Below are 19,750 nucleotides of genomic sequence, written 5' to 3'. Positions count from 1 at the left end.
TCCGTGACTTCAGGAAGGGCCTTCGACAATGAGATACAAACAGAGGCTGCTGGAAGTCAGTCTCTTGTGCTGAAGGGGGGCACCAGCAGCTTCTACTACATCCAGCATTTCCCAAATGTACTTGACCATAGAACGCTTCCTCCCTTATATTTCTGAGCACCTAAAACAATCCTGCAGAACTTTGGGAAACTAGATAATCTCTACGGTCCCATCTGGTTCTAATGTTCTAACATACTCTGATTTTAAGTTACTTAAAAATAATTACGGGACTTCCCTGGCCGTCCAGTGGTTAGGACTCTGCTCTTGCACGGCAGGGGGCTGAGGTTCAATCCCTGGTCAGGAAACTAAGATCCCGCAAGCCGTGCTGTGTGGCCAAAACAAAAACAAAAACAAAAACAAAAACGCAATGCCTGTTCATCGCTGCAGTACCATCTAGTCCTAAGCCTTGACCCTCCTCTCATGTGCTAGGCAAGGCTGGCCCCCTGCAAGGGTGTGACGGACTCCATCCAGGCTTGGCAGGTGAGAAATCTCAGGACAGGCTCTGAGCGCCTATCCCTGTCATCCCTGGGATGCCTGGGTGTCTGTTTCTCAGGCTTTCCTCCCAGAGGTAACTCAAGAAAGCAGGCAATCTCATTTTTCATGGAGAGATTTCATCTAGGTTCCCAAGTCTGCATATTTGATTTTTTTTTTCCAGTAGCAAACCGACCACCTGAAGTATTTGCTTGTGTTCACAAAGAGAACTCTTATCTGAGCCTGTGGAAAATCTGACGTCAGAGATCAGTCATTGAAGACTAATATCATAACTGTTTGTGTCAAAGAAAAGAAAGAAGGACAAATACTTAATGAAGAAATGTGGTCAACCCCTCCAGACAAACAGACTGTCTCCAAAGAAGCACCCTGATGAACAATCAGCCCAACCAACACCACTGTCAGTGTTCAGCCTCACAGCCAGGCAGCTCGAAGCCTTGCTTTGGGTGGAAAAAAATTACACTGACCTTGGTTCAAGCCTCCTAACTCCCTTTAGCTGACAAGTCTTAAAAAGAAATCAAGAACAAGAAAGAATTAGAGGTTTGCCGATTTTTTCTTCACATTCAGAGGCTTTCCTGCTCCTAGGATTCATCTTGAAGTTCTGTTTTCTCCCTGCACAAACATATCAATAATTGTCCAATGATACACACACCTGAAATGTATTTACAGAATGTGAGTATAAATTATCCGCCAAATCATATTAACACTGTGGATACATTTAAGGATGTTCGCATGAGACAATTAACAGGCATATTTCTAAATACCAAATGCCAATGTGCAATCAATTCAGTCGGTTCAGCCAAGAGCCTGGTGCTATGCTGAGGGGCTGAGGAGAGAGTAGATCAGAGGCTTTGGAACTGCTGTTTCTGTAGCAAAATAGGGTCAGATATCGGCCATTTAATGTGCTTCAAATTCATACAAAAAATGAATGAGGAGTAACCAGGAAGATGTCCTAAGGAAGTAGAGTTTCTGCCTTTTGTAAAAAAAAAATAAATAAATAAAATCAAATATTACACAAATATTGAAGAAAGAAAAAGTCCTCCATAGTCTTATCCTCCAAAGATAATTCAGGTTGCCAGTAGCTTAGGATCAATACATTCTAGACTTTGCCTATGCTCTTATCTCTCGTTTGTTTTTTGGGTTTTTTTTGCGGTACGCGGGCCTCTCACTGTTGTGGCCTCTCCCGTTGCGGAGCACAGGCTCCGGACGCACAGGCTCAACATCCATGGCTCATGGGCCCAGCCGCTCTGCGGCATGTAGGATCTTCCCGGACCAGGGCACGAACCCGTGTCCCCTGCATTGGCAGGCGGACTCTCAACCACTGTGCCACCAGGGAAGCCCTTATCTCTCTTTCTATTCTCTACGAAAATTTGTTTTTATAACTCATCTTGTTTTGCAACGTGTTTTTCTTTTACTTAACCATACATCTTAAACATTTTTCTGTTCTATATCAATCTCATTTTTTTTCAAACTGTGCATAGTATTCGGTTGTGAGGAGGTGTCAATTTATTTCACTCTCCCCTACAAACGGCCATTTAGCTTGTTTCCCCTTCTTGACAGTTGCAGTGAACATCCTTGAACTTAGATCTTTGAATCCTAATGTCTTTTTCTAGTTTACAATCCTAAAAGTGGAATTGCTAGATCAAAAGATACATTTTATGTCTAACAAACATTGTCAGATTCGAGGAAATCAATTTTAAGTTGCCCTTGAGGATCAGGAGGAAAAGGGGAATGGGATTTTCACACTGAGGTCAGCGTAGAGAAAAGAGGTATAGCTGTAAGCGGGAACAGCAAGCTGACTCCTGTGGCCTGCAATTTAGGGCAGAGGCTGATAAGACCAAAAATGTAGTTTGGGGGCTGATTGTGTATGGAAGGCCTGGGCAGTGACAGCTCCTACTGCACTGCATTTCCATTCCTGCCTTGTTTCCTCAAACTCACACCCACCACCACAGCTCACACCCACTGAGCTGTGATCACACAGAGGACAGTGGACGTGGAGAGGTGTGATGGTTAATTTTATGTGTCAGCTTGCTGGCTAAGGGATGTCCAGACGGCTGGTAAAAACATTACTTCTGGGTGTGTCTGTGTGGGTGTCTCCAGAAGAGATTTGCATTTGAATTGGTAGATGGATCACCATCCCCAGTGCAGGTGGGCATCGCATTGTCCAATCTGCTGACCGCTTCAGTAGAACAACAACAAAAAAATAATGGAGGAAGGGAGAATTTGCTCTCCATGCTTGAGCTGAGATATCCATCTTCTTTTGCCTTTGGGTGTCAGACATTATTAGCTCTCCTGGTTCACTGGGTATTCAAACTCAGGCTGGAATTCTCAAGCTTGCAGACTCGAACTTAAACCATTGATTTTCTTGGTGCTCCAACTTGCAGAAAGCAGATTGTAGGAATTCTCAGCCTTTATAATCCCATGAGCCAATTCCTATAAGTCTCCTCTTACCTCTACCTGTATCTCTAGCTATACCTTTATCATATTGGTTCTGTTCCTCTGGAGAACCCTGACGAACACAGGAGGTGTAGGCAAGGGTGAAGGGTTAACAGAGATGGATAGAAGCTTACCTAGCCCCCTCCTTTTGCTTGGGGGCTGTGTGAAGGGTCTTCCCTTAAATGTGAAGGTAGAGAAGGTATTGAGAGGAAAGAAAATGCCCTCAGATGCAGAGAATTTGAGAGACAAAGAGTAAGTGATGATATGGATTCTTTGGGGACACATGGTCTCTGAGCAGAGGGACATTGAAGAGGGGGTGCGTGCAGAACACCACCTTTACTATGGAACCTGAGCCCTGAGTATACAAAGGCTTCCAAAGGGCATGTGGGCACAGGTGGTTCAGAGGGAATTAAGTTCCATGTCTTCCATTTCCATGCAAACTCTTGCCTAGAACTAGTCTGCCTGAGATTGTATCTGTGGCCAAATATCCTGGAGGTTTTCCTTCCCCACCTCTCCTTTCCTAAGTGCCCATCTCCCATTTTTAGCTATTATTTTGTTGCTGTTAACCACTCCCTAAGTGCATGTATTTTCTATGTTGGGGTGTGATTTTGCGCAGAGGAGAGTCTTGCAAGATTGCCATAGGGAGAACGAGAAAAGGATATGCTTTTAAATGTCAAGAAACCAGGAAGAGGTTTTCTGACATCCTGGGTGTGGTGAAAAATAGCCAGATCAAGATTTTACTACACTCCATCTGATCAGTGTATCAGAAGGGATTCCAGCACACAATGGGCTGTATTCTGTGATCCATGGGAAGTTGTCAAAAATGATTTTTTAAATGAATTGCTTAGGCTACCTTGTGCCTTGAGAAAAATGGCCCTGTATTCAGAAAAACCTCATTTTTTAAAGAGGCAATTTCAGTACCTAAATATCTGAACGTAGTTAAATATTTATAGATTCACAACGTTAAATAGTCATGTTCCCTCTGGTAAGCAGATGACTCCTATCCTCCGTCATAGCCTCACGGATTCATGTATCTCTCATTACCTGCTTCTTTAGCTATTCTTTTTAGCCCTTTCAAGTCATCTAATTGCTCCAGCAACCAGGACATTTTTCTCACTCCTGTTCATTAAAAGGCTTGGCTTCCAGTGCTCCACGCTTAGAGCCCAAATCAAAGCTACAATGAGGTATCACCTCACACCAGTCAGAATGGCCATCATCAAAAAGTCTACAAACAATAAATGCTGGAGAGGGTGTGGAGAAAAGGGAACCCTCCTGCACTGTTGGTGGGAATGTAAATTGGTGCAGCCACTATGGAAAACAGTACTGAGGTTTTTTAAGAAACTAAAAATAGAGTTACTATGTGATCCAGAAATCCCACTCCTGGGCATATACCCAGAGAAAACCATAATTCGAAAAGGTACATGCACCCCCATGTTCATTGCAGCACTATTTACAATAGCCAAGACATGGAAGCAACCTAAACATCCATCGACAGAGGAATGGATAAAGAATGTGGTACATATATACACTGGAATATTACTCAGCCATAAAAAAGAATGAAATAATGCCATTTGCAGCAACATGGATGGACCTAGAGATTATAATACTCAGTGAAGTAAGTCGGACAGAGAAAGACTAATATCATATGATACCACTCACATGTGGAATCTAATTTTAAACAATGATATAAATGAACTTATTTACAAAACAGAAACAGACTCACAGATTTTGAAAACAAGCTTATGTTTACCAAAGGGGAAAGGTGTGGAGGGGAGGGATAAATCAGGAGCTTGGTATTAACATACACACACTAATATATAGAAAATTGATAACTAACAAGGACCTACTGTATAGCACAGGGAACTCTACTCAATATTCTGTAATAACCTATATGGGAAAAGAATCCGAAAAACAATGAATATATGTGTATGTATAACTGAATCACTTTGCTGTACACCTGAAACTAATACAACACTGTAAATCAACTATACTCCAATAAATTTTTTAAAAAAACTTCCAATCCTCCATGCCTAGGGCCAGAATTAATCCAGAACTAGAGCCTTCTCTTTAGCTTGGTCCTTTGCCCACCCCACTCCCTGCTTTCACCGTTGCCATCACCACCAGGAACTCCAGCTTCATCTCCCACCTCAGCTCTCTGCTACCCATTCCTTCTGAAGCTCCTACACGCCTCTCCATCTGAAAAAGAAAGGGACAGGCTTCCCTGTGGGTTTGCTTCGGCCACAGAAACCAGAGGACACAATTAGGGACTCTGAGGATTGTCCTATAAGTCTTGCAGTTTGGGTCAAAAGTAATAGGATTGAGGGCCTCCCTGGTGGCGCAAGTGGTTGAGAGTCCGCCTGCCGATGCAGGGGATACGGGTTCGTGCCCCGGTCTGGGAGGATCCCATATGCCGCGGAGCGGCTGGGCCCGTGAGCCATGGCCGCTGAGCCTGCGCGTCCGGAGCCTGCGCGTCCGGAGCCTGTGCTCCGCAACGGGGGAGGCCACAACAGTGAGAGGCCCGCATACCGCAAAAAAAAAAAAAAAAAGTAATAGGATTGAGATTTGGCATCCACTTAATCACCTTAGATGATCATGTATGACCCCGATGAGTCCCCTCCGCACACCTTCATCCTTCTCATTACTCATTCTCCCATCCTTTTTTTAAAGTTATCTCCCAGGGAGAAACAAGATGAGAGGCAACGAGGGTCTGCCCAACACACAGAGGTGCTGAGTCCAAGCCCTGAAGTCCCTGAAACTACTCTAGTTCTTTCAACTTCTTCTTCCATTCTGCAAACCCATGTCCTTCCCATAGGTCCCCTTTTTGACTAAGCTGGGTTGAGCTGGATTTCTGTTCATACCGGGCATGCTATAATAATCAATGAACAGGTGTGCAGTGTACAAACTTCTATTCTTGGGAACTATATTCAATAAACCATAGTGGAAACCATAATGGAAAAGAATGTAAATATATGTATAACTGAATCACTTTGCTGTACAGCAAAAATTAACACAACATTGTAAATCAACTATACTTCAATAAAAAAGAAATTTCTATTCCTTTATAAGTGCACTGGTAGAAGAGCTAAGGGGTCTCAGTTTTGTTTCCCCACAAAACACTACGGTGCCTCTGAGATGCACTACACGCCAGGAATGCACAGATGGATAAGACACTCACACACCAGAATCTGCAGACATTTTTTGAGGGCCTGGTGGAAGTCACCGGCCTCAGGAGCTTGCTCTCCAAAGAGGGCACTCACCGCAAATTATGACATGTGTAATAAAAGAGGAACAAAAGACTTGCCATGCTGATTCAAAATGGGAAAATTGACATCCCACTGTGGGGACAGGAAAGGCTTGGAGAAGGAGAAGCTATTTTAGCCGGGCCCTCAAGGATAGCTAGGAGGTTCCAGCAGGTGAAGACCATGAGAAAAAGCATTCCAGCTGGAGGATTCGGAGAAGCAACTAAGTGTAGGGCAAGTTTCCAGAACAGCGAGTACCCAATCTGGCTGAAATGTTGGGAGTGTGAATGTGAGCTGTGAAATACCAATAAAACGCAGGAAAGGGAAGATATGGTATGGGGGCCTGCCTCTCATCAGGCCAAGAGTGTTCTCTTCATTTACTAGACAATTTAATAGATGTCACAAATTGCTTCTGAACCAAGAAATAACGTGATCTGAGCCACACTTTAAGAAGATTAATTGGGCAGCATTATGGGGGATGATTTTAAAGGCAGAGAGCATGGGGGCAGGGAAACTAGTAAGAAAGCAGATGCAATCATCTTAGGCAGGAGATAATGAGGAACTGAACTGGGGTGGTAGAGATGGGAAGGGAGGAATTGATGGATGGGAGAGGAACCGTAGAGGGAGAAAACTGACAGCATTTGACAACTCTGAGTAGGAAATCCTTCACAAATGTGTGCATCATTTTTATTTGGTGTTACTTAGGGTAGTCAAGATTTGCAGACCATCTGTCATTGATGCTAAGAAGAAAGTCGGATTTTTTTTTTTTTTTTTTTTTTTTTTTTTGCGGTACGCGGGCCTCTCACTGTTGTGGCCTCTCACTGTTATGGCCTCTCCCGTTGCGGAGCTCAGGCTCCAGACGCGCAGGCTCAGCGGCCATGGTGCACGGGCCCAGCCGCTCTGCGGCATGTAGGATCTTCCGGGACTGGGGCACGAACCCGCGTCCCCTGCATCGGCAGGCGGACTCTCAACCACTGCGCCACCAGGGAAGCCCGAAAGTCGGATTTTATCCCCACTTAAAGCTAGTGTCGGAAATCAGGAGACCGCAAGCTCAAAGGATTGTGCAGAAGGAGAATGTGGCAGAGGACCAGTCGCCTACTTAGTGCAATGCCTGGACAACATCGGGCTCCTCTACCCACAATGCCTCTCTAAATGGAATACCTCACTAGGTACCAGAGCCATCACAGCAGTCATGAGCTGTCCAGGAGTCCACTAGGGCTGCGTTGCACTCGGACACAAGCCAGCTTCAGAGCCCCACCTGGGAGCAGACCCAGGACTCTAGACAGGGACAACGTATAAGCCCTAGGGGACAGGAAGCAGGGCTGCCTGTTTGTCACCCGCTTCCCCATCACCCAGCACAGAGCCTGGCATGTAGCAGATGCGTAGTCAATGGATAAAGGAATGATCCAGTAACTGAATGAATGAAGGATTTCTAGAGTGTCCAAACATCCTATGGAGGCCTTAACAGCTGCCACCCCTCTCCCTCCACCAGCATGGTAGCAGCCCCCTGCTCCTCTCTGAAGCTCCCCAGAAAAGCTGAGCTCTCTGTGGCTTCAGCCACAGCCTGAGAGGTGGCAGAGTGTGACCCCCAGCTCCAGGGGACAGGAGAGGCAGGTGGCAGGTGAGCGGCCAGGAGACGAGGACCTGATAGAGACCCATCCAACACTCCACTAATTGGGAAGGTCATAACGCTGGTTCTCTCAGGAGTAGACAGAGGAAGGGAACACATTAAATAATCATTTTTTAATTTCAGTCCGTAAAGCATTGAGAAATAGCAACAGCTTGAATCACTCTCACAACCAAATAATATCCCAGGCGCCTACCACGCTGCCTGCCAGTGTCTCAACACTTGTTTCCTTCCTTGTCATCTCTCTGTTGCTTCAAGCCACGATCTGATGAATCCCTGTGCCAGGAAAAAACAAAATTTATTAAAATTATGCTGCCAAACTGTTGTAATTTTACTTGGTCTTGCTTTCAGCTGTTTAAAAGAAAAATGTTCCCTCCCCAACCCGAGAGCTTTAAGCTTAGAAACAACACCTGCCTCGGGTCCTTCTGCTTCTTTCTTGACAAACAGAAGTGCCTCCTATATATTGTCGTCTACAAAGGTCCAGAGAGAGAAATCTTTTGTCATTCCCCCATCCTCTGCCCACATGAGGGTTGTCATTACCATACGTATGAGGCATTTTGAGATTGAGAAATTCCAGTGATCATAATTTTGCCACATATATCCCAGGGGAGTGTGTGTGTGTGTGTGTGTATATAAATATAAATATATAAATTTTTATGTGTGCATATACACAAGCAAAAAGCCCAAAAGCCTTGACCTCTATTGGGTTGTGGCCATATCAATGACCTTTGTCCTGCAGATGAACTGAATGGAAGAAATTCTGGAACAACCAAGGTGATCCCACTCGATCCTGGACAGTGGAAGGTATGGGGCCTGCCAGTCCCCTTCAGGTGAGAGGGGGCCATTATCAAGGGGTGATGGGTGTCCTCCTTGGGGATTATGTGGCCACTGGTGAGCTTCCGACTTCATGACCAATGAAACTAAAACTACCCAAAGGTAGGATCAGCCTCAAGAATGAGCTGGGGGGGGGGGCTTCCTGGTGGCGCAGTGGTTAAGAATCCGCCTGCCAGTGCAGGGGACTTGGGTTCGAGCCCTGGTCCAGGAAGATCCCACATGCCGCAGAGCAACTAAGCCCGTGTGCCACAACTACTGAGCCTGCACTTTAGAGCCCGCAAGCCACAACTACTGAGCCCACGTGCCACAACTACTGAAGCCCACACACCTAGAGCCCGTGCTCCATAAAAAAGAAGCCGACGCAATGAGAAGCCCGTGCACCGCAACGAAGAGTAGCCCCCACCCCAGCCCGGCTCGTCTCAACAATAGAAAGCCCGCGTGCAGCAATGAAGAGCCAACGCAGCCATAAATAAATAAATAAATAAAATTTATAAGAAAAGAATGAGCTGGTGAAAGCACCTCTGGAAAATCACGGCAGCTGATGCTGGGGAAAGAAGCAAAAAGTTTGGGGACCTGGCAAAAGCAGTCCCAGCCAAACTAGTTGGTGGCAGAATTTCTGTGGAGTTAAGAAATCAGCCGTCTGTGATCACATTCATCTCCTCAACTCATGTGTTTCTGTGTTGTTTGGTTGGGATTTGTTTTTCCATGCATTTCCTAATAAGATTCCTTTGGGGAAAGTCCAGCCTCGCTTCAGTTGAATGAAGGGATGAAAGGAGGCAGACAGCTGGACCAAGTCACCAGTAGACATCAGGCTGCTCCCCAGCCACTCGGAGGAGTGGTGGCCCTGGCAGCAGCTCAGCTGGAAGCAGTGCGGTGGGTAGGAGAGAAAAGTGAACCACAGGAGCTGGAGGTTAGAGCCCTGTGCCCCTGGGTTACTCCCTCTCACCTCCTTAGCTCCTTGAGTCTCTAACCTTCGTTGTCTGCCCTGAAGAATGTGGGCTGGGGACTGAGGAGGGAGAATAGTGTTCTGAGCACAGCTGCGCATTCAGACAGATGGGGATCAAGGACTCAGCTCTGTCACACTAGGCTGAGTCACCTTGGAAATGATACTAAATATCTCCAAGCCTCAATTTTTTCATTTGCTAAAAAGGAATAACAGTAGTTATTCAATCATTGCTGGAATTAAATGAGATAAAAATATACATAAAAGTTTTCATTGCTCAGTCAGCCCATCACCTCCCACCTCCTGTGGGAAAAGCCCTCCTCCTCCTTCCGGAACTACCCTTCCCCCACACCTCCGCTTCGGCATCCACATGGGAGTCATTACCTTTTTACATGACCTTAACCACAGTGATTGACCAAAAGGTAATCCCTCTTCCAAGTTATGCCAGGAACAGTAGACACCCCATAACTACAGTCATCGGTCCAGGGATGGGCATGTATCTTAAGCAAGTCCCCGGGACTCTTCAAAAGGAAGAGAGGGGGCAGATGTTGAAGTCCCCGGCTCCAGTCACCCCACCCTTCAGTGGTCTGGCTACATGCTAATTTGAATTATGTTCGTGTCACATGCAACCTAAAGAATCCTGTATAGGCCAGGAGTGGAGTGTTCAAAGTGAAAAATCCTAAAATGTGAACAGGTTGAGTTGAAGGCAGTATGGTGGTTTTAACACGTTTGCAAATTCTTTTATTTATTTATTTATTTATTTAACATCTTTATTGGAGTATAATTGCTTTACAGTGGTGTGTTAGTTTCTACTTTATAACAAAGTGAATCAGTTATACATATACGTATATCCCCATATCTCTTCCCTCTTGCGTCTGCCTCACTCCCACCCTCCCTATCCCACCCCTCCAGGTGGTCATAAAGCACCGAGCTGATCTCCCTGTGCTATGTGGCTGCTTCCCACTAGCTATCTATTTTACATTTGGTAGTGTATATATGTCCATGCCACTCCCTCACTTTGTCACAGCTTACCCTTCCCCCTCTCCATATCCTCAAGTCCATTCTCTAGTAAGTCTGTGTCTTTATTCCCGTCTTGCCCCTAGGTTCTTCATGACATTTTTTTTCTTCGATTCCATATATATGTGTTAGCATGGAGAACAGTATGGAGGTTCGTTAAAAAACTAAAAATAGAACTACCATACAACCCAGCAATCCCACTACTGGGCATATACCCTGAGAAAACCATAATTCAAAAAGAGTCATGTACCACAATGTTCATTGCAGCTCTATTTAGCCAGGACATGGAAGCAACCTAAGTGTCCATCAACAGATGAATGGATAAAGAAGATGTGGCACATATATACAATGGAATATTACTCAGCCATAAAAAGAAACAAAATTGAGTTATTTATAGTGAGGTGGATGGACCTAGAGTCTGTCATACAGAGTGAAGTAAGTCAGAAAGAGAAAAACAAATACCGTTTGCAAATTCTTGACACGCCTTCCATCAAGAGGAGAAATCTGGGGCTTCCCTGGTGGTGCAGTGGTTGAGAATCTGCCTACTAATGCAGGGGACACGGGTTCGAGCCCTGGTCTGGGAGGATCCCACATGCCACGGAGCAACTAGGCCCGTGAGACACAACTACTGAGCCTGCACGTCTGGAGCCTGTGCTCCGCAACAAGAGAGGCCGCGATAGTGAGAGGTCCGCTCACCGCGATGAAGAGTGGCCCCTGCTTGCCACAACTGGAGAAAGCCCTCACACAGAAATGAAGACCCAACACAGCAAAAATAAATAAATAAGTTAATAAACTCCTACCCCCAACATCTTCTTTAAAAAATAAAAAAAAAAAAAAGAGGAGAAACCTGTCTCCTGGACAAGACTTAGTGACTGCCTCAATGAACAGAATGTGGTGGGAATGACAGTGTAGGATTTCTGAGCATAGGAGGAAAAGAGCCACAGGGCTTCTGCCAGTTTCTCTTGAGACACTCGCCCTGGGAGCCTTCAGTTGCCATATAAGAGATTTAGATCCCTGAGAGCGCCATACAGAGAGACCACAAGGAGAGAGAGTTGCGTGGGGAGCCCTTTAGGGGATAAAGATGACTTTGAGAGGAGCCCAGCCCCAGCCACTATCTGAGACCATGAGCCGGAAGTGCCTCACTGAGCCCAGTCAACCCCCAGAATCAGGAGGAAAAAAAAAGGGGGGGGGATTGTTATTGTTTTAACCACTGTTTGGGGGTGGTTTGTTGCCCAGCAACAGGCAACCGGAACAACAAAGGGAAGGTAGTCAGGATCCCTTCATTCTCTTTGGTAAGAATCAGTTAAGCTGTTTGTTCATCAATTACCTGCGGTGTCTGGGGACTCAGCCCACTGAGACTAGAGCCTTGGGAACTTGGGTAAGTTGAGAAAAAGTAAATGTTCATGTTGCCTGTAAATTACAGGACCATAAGAAGCTATATCAGGAGCTGATGAAAAGGAATGGACATCACAAAAGATGTGGAATTGTGGAATTTGGAAATGACTTTTGAACATTTCTAAAGGCTGAGGAGGTAAGTCTGTTTGTGGTTTTGCACAAGAAAATTGCATTTTTGGAAAGATCTCAGACGGAGAGAGAGAGAGAGAGAGTATGTGTGTGTATGCGTACTCACGCATGTGTACACACATACCCAGGTACTGAATAGCCAACGGTATGGACTGTAATGGATCTATTTTTCCCTTGACCCAGCACTCCTCCCTTCTTTTGAGAACAACCCTCTCTCCCTCTTCCATTAGAAGGACCATCCCTCCCCCTCCTCCTTCACTACAAGGTCTGAAGCCACCATTGCCGTCTTCTTACAACACCCACTATTACCATTGATCAGGAGGTAAAAACCTGACCCAAGCCAGCCATCCCGGGCCCTTCCCCAGCATTGTTCACACTTGAACTGGGATGGGAATAGTAGGGTTGGAGGGAGAGACCCCTCCTTTCTAAACTTGGATCTGTTGAGACGTAAGACCAAGTCTGACAGTCGAAATGGTTCTAGCCTCGTGAAGAATCACATCAACCCAGAAAAAATAATGAATGAGAGACCAGGGAAGCCTGTACAGTGCTTCAGTCCCTACCTTTTCCACCATTTATTGGTATCAGCCAAAAATTCTTGGCCAAACTGCTTGATTCTATCATCCTCAACCGACAGAATTTTTAACGCAATACTAGGTACATAGAAAGGGGTCAATTAGCTGTTTTCTACTGCTGTGCTTCTAGCAAGAAGGAGAGAAGTCAAGTGCGCATGAGAAAATCGCCAAAAGCCACACTCCACTGGGGCTCACTGAGCCACCAAGTCAGCTCACCTCATCACCCTGCTGGGAGCCCTTAAAATGTAGGAACGCCCAGATCCCACCCCAGGCCTCCACATGGGAACCTTGAGATGGGGCCTGGGTGCTGGGATATTGTTAAAATTCCCTCGGTGGACTTCTGATGACATAAACACAGGTGTTTATCTCCACTTCCTCCTAAAGCCTGATAAAATGACAGCAAAAGAGTTAAAGAGGGACTTCCTTGGTGGCGCAGTGGTTAAGAATCACCTGCCAATGCAGGGGACACAGGTTTGATCCCTGGTCTGGGAAGATCCCACATACCGCGGAGCAACTAAGCCCATGCGCCACAACTACTGTGTCTGCGCTCTAGAGCCCGCGAGCCACAACTACCGAGCCCGTGTGCCTAGAGCCTGTGCTCCACAAGAGAAGCCTCTGCAATGAGAAGCTGTGCACCTCAAAGAAGAGTAGCCCCGCTTGCCGCAACTAGAGAAAGCCCGCGCGCAGCAACAAAGACCCAATGCAGCCAAAAATAAATAAATAAAATTATACTACAAAAAAAAAAAGAAGTAAACAGCTAAAAACATACAAAAAAATTCAGGAGAAGAGCCAACAGCAGATGAGAAATGTCAATAACATTCTGTAACATGGAAACTACATGGAGAGTCAAAAAAGATAGCTGAGTCTAAGCGCCTGCTGGGAAGGCAATCAGAGGCAAGCCTATTGTACCCCAGGACCCCAGGAAGACTCAGGAGTTGGTAATATTATGTACCCCTGAAGGCAGAGGTACAAAATAAGGTTGCAGAGAAGAGGATGACTGATGGGAAGTCTATGTAAGAAGCAGTTCATGCCCCGGGTTCCTGCCCCATCCATGCAGCCAGGCAACAGCTCTTCCCCCACCAGGGAGGATAACCAAGACAGCGGTGGGAGTCTGCGGCTTAAGCACAGGTGAGGGCAAGATGAGATGCATCTAAAAGAGGAAAATTGAAGAAGATACTGCAAGCTGTGTGGACAGAACCTCCTGCCCCTTCCCTTCTTGCTCCCCAAATGCTGGAACTAAATTGAAATTCTCAAGACAAGAGTATACAGAGGATTCCTCTCCAAGAAAACTGATGGGCCCAAGGGAAAGACTCCCTCCCAGATAAAGACATCTGGGTGTCCCAGCATAAAGCCAAGTGTCCCCGTCCATCTTCCACACCAGCCCATAGTCCTGCTCATGCACACGGAGCTCCCATTCCGCTTCTCAAGACCTCACACTTAAGTGGCAATGACAGCCAAGGATCCCAGACAAGTGAGGAAAACCACTACAGGAAAAGAGAGTCTAAAACCAATACACAGGACAAAGAAACCAGGAAGAAATAAAGACGATGCAGGGAGTAGAAGAAAAATTCCTTAAAAACTGTAATTCAAAAATTCAAATAAATAAATAAATATTTTTTTAAACTGTAATTCATATCCTCTTAGATATAAAGGAAGGTATTACATCAATGAAACTAGACTAAAATACTATTTTTAAGCATCATTTGAGAAGAAGACATATGACAGCAGAATAAAAGAAGTGGAAGATAAAGATGTGAAAAATTCACAGAAATTAGAATTTCTTAATGGGAAATTTTTTTAAATGAATGATCATTCAAAAGATATTCAAAAATGTGAAGACGTAGGGAAAGAAATTAACTTCCAAAAAGGACAAGAAAAATTCTTAGAACTAAAGGATACACATTTCCCTTTTACGATGCTGTAGGTGGCAGAAAGTCCAATCTCAAAACCCAAAAAACACTGGGTGACTGTTCATCATATCTTTACACTGCTTACATTCACAGGGAATACAGGGAATAATAAAATAACAGTATTTACCAAGGGCTTGCTCTATGCCAGGTACTTGTTGTGTTTCCTATTCCCTATATCTCATTTAATCTTCATGGCAATCCTATGAAGTAGGCACTGTTATCTTTCCCACTCGCAGATGAAAAAATTAAGACTCAAAGAAGTAACTGTGGGACCTGTGACTCAACCCAAGATGGTCTGTCCTCCCAACCGTTACGTTCTTCTGCATCTTGTCTGTTAATGCCAACTGTGTATATGTACGCACACACACACACAGAGATCTTTTTTTCCCCAACTTTTAGTGGGTTTTATTATTGTGTTTAAGATTTCCATTCCCCCCAACTCCATGCCACTGTTCCCAGATTCTTTTTTTTTAATTGAAGTATAGTTAATTTGCAATGTTGTGTTAGTTTCAAGTGTACAGCAAAGTGATTCAGTTACACATATCTATCTATCTATCCTTCTATCTATTCTTTTTCAGATTCTTTTCCATTATAGGTTATTACAAGACATTGAGTATAGCTCCCCATCCCATATAGTAGGTCCTTGTTGCTTACCTATTTTATATACAGTAGTGCGTATCTGTTAATCCCAGCACACACACAGATCTTTACCTGTGCCATCCCTTGCTCCCACTACTTGGGTAGCTGCTAACAAGTCTTATTATTTGCTTTTATGGTGGTTATTTTACTTTTCAGAAAGATTTAGTCCTTTGTGCTACTTCACATTCTCAAGTTTTAACTAAATTGGTCATTTTCTGCTTTTCATTTGGGAGAAATGTGAAAAATAGATCAGTCCTTGGGTCTGTTACATCAGCTCATTTGGCCTTTTAACCTCCCAGTTGGTCCTTGGAAGTCAAAATCCCCTAGAAAAGAAAAATCTTTTTTGTCCTGTTTGATGAAGTGGGGACCTGCCAAGGAAGGACTTTGCAAGGACGGAGAAAAGTACGAATGCTTGTCCCTCGCATTCTCTGTGAAATGCAAAGACCAGCTTGGCAGCCAGTATTGATAGATCTTGGGAGAGGAGCAAGACCGCCTTTCACCAAGGAATGTTTTTTTAATAAATTTATTTATTTATTATTATTTATTTATTTTGTCTGCCTTGGGTCTTCATTGCTGAGCGCAGGCTCTCTCCAGCTGCGGCAAGAGGGGGCCATTCCTCGCCGCGGTGCACAGGCCTCCCATTGCAGTGGTCAGTCCCGCTGTGGAGCACGGGCTCTAGGCACACGGGCTTCAGTAGTTGTGGCACGGGGAACTTAGTTGCTCCGCGGCATGTGGGATCCTCCCGGACCGGGGCTCGAACCCGTGTCCCCTGCATTGGCAGATGGACTCTTAACCACTGTGCCACCAGGGAAGCCCCCAAGGAACGTTTTATTTGAAATTGCAAAGATAATGTCAACTGTGTCTGTCTTTGTACTTTATTCTAAAGGAAGAGTATATCTTCAGCTGGGCCAAGCCAACCCTCTCTGGATAAAGGCAATGCCAGAAAGTTTCAAGACATGTTGGCTACTATGGAACACTATTATACACCAGCACTGAAAAGCATGGAAAAAACTCATAAAATGCCTCAAAGGCTACATTGTTACTGCACAGCAAGAAGAGGACCTTCTTCAAAAATGCACGTTTATGCAATTGCTTAAGTTCTGCCTGTCCATCGAGGTGGTCTGAATGTGCCTGTTTCCATAGTGTCTCTAATACCCCCCTCCTGCTCCGCAAAGATTCTGCATAAGCAGTGCCCAACTGCTAGCAGAGATCATCTCTTCCAATTCTCAAAGGGTGAAAAGAGCAATGAGGAAATTAGGGTTGGCTGCAGGCCAATATGTGCCAGCTGTATATTGCTGAAGCAGACAATAGAGAGATTAGAAAACAGGGTTTATATCTACCAAAAGGAGAAAAGGCGGGTACAATGATGGGCCAGCTTTCAAGAGGAGGTTGTCCTGTGAAGTACTGGAAACAACTTTTTGGTAACATGAGAACATTATTTTCTTAAGCCACCAAGTTACAATTATGCTGTTGACTACTTAAGGGATTATTAGAGTCTTGGAAATCACCTGTATATCAAACTAAACAAATGGCAACATTCAACAAGGACCAGCAATCATTCAATCATCCCCAAATGGACAACACTCAAGGCATTTCACTTGAATATTTTAAATTAATTTTTCTAAATTGCTAAAAAAGTATTTTGCCATTTACCCAGGTTTTCACGTTATTTCATTTTGAACTTTAAGAAAACTTTATGGAGTGGACAGGCCTGCTATTACTCTCCCCATTTTACAAAGAAGGAAACCAAGGCTGAGGAAAGTTAAGAGATTGGCTCAAGGTCCCACAATTAGTAAGAATAGTGGCCAAATTAGTACAGTACTTTAGAAGACACAAAGCACTTTCAAGTACATCATATTCCATGGAACACTCCTAACAGTCCTGTGAGATTAATGTTACTGATAGGTTCATTTCTCAGAGATAAACTGAAGCTCTGAGGGGTGAGAAGGTTTTCACAGTTGCTAACATTGGTCCATATGAGACCCACATCTCAAATTCCAAATCTCACCCTCTTTCCACTTGAGTTCAAACCCAGCTCTATCAAGTACAAATCCACTGCACTTTCTTCTAAGCCATCTGCCCTTGAAGAAGATGGAGAAATCAATCTGCTTCCTCTTTAACTGGCGATTGTTGAGCCAGATGTTTTGAGAGGTTTAGCATCCTTGGGTTCTATGTTGACTCTTTCAGCTCAGCTCAGGGGATATTGGAGCAATAGTCTAACCAGCAGTCAAGTTAAACTGATTTACAAATGGAAGATGCCTGGGAAACTGTAGAAGTCTTAACATGCCCTTATGGAGCACAATATTTGGCATTTTAGATCCAGCTAAGAACATCCATGGCTTAAGAACAGCTAAGTGTGTCTTGGAATGCCACCACTAAGACCTGAACCAGACCAACATACTCGAAATGAAAAGGACTAAGTAAGGTAGTTTCAAACAACACGGTACTCAAGCGGCCATCTACAAAGCGCCCAGCTGTCCTGTGTACCCTAGACACTCCTTCTTTAGAGTAATCTAAACTGGGGTCCAGTGTGGGAGACAGTGTATCTACAAACAAAGCCCAGAAGTTATTAGTCTTAACTTGGCATTCTGTCACTTTCCTTATTTTCTCATTCAAAGTTAACCTTATTTTGACATTGATTTTGGTGTCTAATTTCATTTTTCAAGCAAAATTTAAAGACTGTCATTTCCACACACATGCACCCCATGAGAAACAACTCTGGTGACAACTTTTTTAATTAAAGTTCCTCATGACCAAACAATAGCACTTCATTCATCTGAATTGAAAGACCAGGTTGTCAGAAAATCTGTAAGCTGTTTCCACAAAAATCCCCAAGTGCTATGAATAGCGCCTCTGTCCAGCTCCCTTCATAGATCTGGCTGGCTTCAGCACAAAACTTGGCTCAGTGAGTTTCATAAAACCAGTCTTGAGGTGCCATACATAACCAGGGGGTTTTGTGTTGACTCTGAAAAGACCATGTATTTACCATGTATTTAATCTTTTCATGGAACATGCTCATTCGCTCAGTTTCCACATTCCTGAAATATTATGTTTCTTGGGTGCTCAAGGTCCGCTTTGAGACATCAAATTAGCTGATTGCTTTTTAAGTTTTGTACAAAATATTAATAACTACTCTCCTTTCAACATTCTTACTTTCCTAAACAACGTGAAGGCTGGGTGAGAAGAGAAAAACTTAATACTGGGATGAAAAAGTCCCAAGTCTTTCTGTTTTCGTTTATGGAATTCTTGTGTAACTATGTAAAGAATCTTTGAATTCAATGCCGAATCTCAATGTCAATGGAAATCTTGGTCCCAAGAGAATTGCTAGGGATTTAAAACAGGAAATAGCTCACATGACATGTGTAGCTGGCATAAGTCTGAGAAGCCAGCTTATTAGGGAAGCTACTCTTTGAATTGCAGCATGAAAGGCTGATCTTGTGGCTGCAGACAGTATCTCGACTCAGGGAAGGTAGAGCAGGTGCCTATGGTGATTCTCAGATTTTGCATTTGATTTTTTTTTTTTTTTTTTTTTTTTTGCAATTAAATGAGAAGTTAGGAGCCTCTTGATTGCTCACGTTTGTTTTCGGTGCAGCTGCTCCTAGGAGAAGCGGGATCTTCGCCATCTGTGAATCAGCAGTGACTCCCAACTTTACGTCGTAGCATATGTTAGCAGCAGTTTTCTGTTGCTCTTGCACTTGATATGTTCCTTGAAATCCCTACTTAAAACTCACTTCTCCTGTGCTTCCGTGTGTGTAAGCCCACCAGCTTGCTCCTGGGTCACTATCGTGTGTCTCCATTTAATTTATCACCTATTACACTCCTGTTCCTCTCCATGCTCTCAACAACCTTCAGGGATAGGTCGTTTTTTTTAATTTATGTTATTGAAGTATAGTTATTTACAACGTTGTGTTAATTTCTGCTGCACGGCAAAGTGATTCAGTTTTACATATATGTACCTTCTTTTTCATATTCTCTTCCATTATGGTTTATCACAGGATTTTTTTTCTTTCTTTTAAATTTATTTATTTATTTTTGGCTGCGTCGGGTCTTTGTTGCTGCATGCAGGCTTTCTCTAGTTGTGGCGAGTGGGGGTTACTCTTTGTTGCAGTGCGTGGTCTTCTCATTAAGGTGACTTCTCTTGTTGCGGAGCACGGGCTCTAGGCATGCGGGCTTCAGTAGTTGTGGCTCGCAGGCTCTAGAGCGCAGGCTCAGTAGTTGTGGCGCACGGGCTTGGTTGCTCCGCGGCAACCTGATCTTCCCAGACTAGGGCTCGAACCCGTGTTCCCTGCATTAGCAGGCGGATTCTTAACCACTGCGCCACCAGGGAAGCCCCCATCACAGGATATTGAATATAGTTCCCTGTGCTATCCAGTAGGACCTTGTTATTTATACATCTTATATAGACCAGTTTGCATCTGCTAACCCCAAACTCCCAATGCATCCTTCCCCCACCTCTCCTCACCCTTGGCAACCACAAGTCT

This window comes from Mesoplodon densirostris, chromosome 17, assembly GCF_025265405.1.
Source record: "Mesoplodon densirostris isolate mMesDen1 chromosome 17, mMesDen1 primary haplotype, whole genome shotgun sequence".
Lineage (NCBI taxonomy): Eukaryota > Metazoa > Chordata > Mammalia > Artiodactyla > Ziphiidae > Mesoplodon > Mesoplodon densirostris.
The sequence above is the reverse complement of the archived record's forward strand: the minus strand, read 5'-3'. Positions refer to the sequence as shown.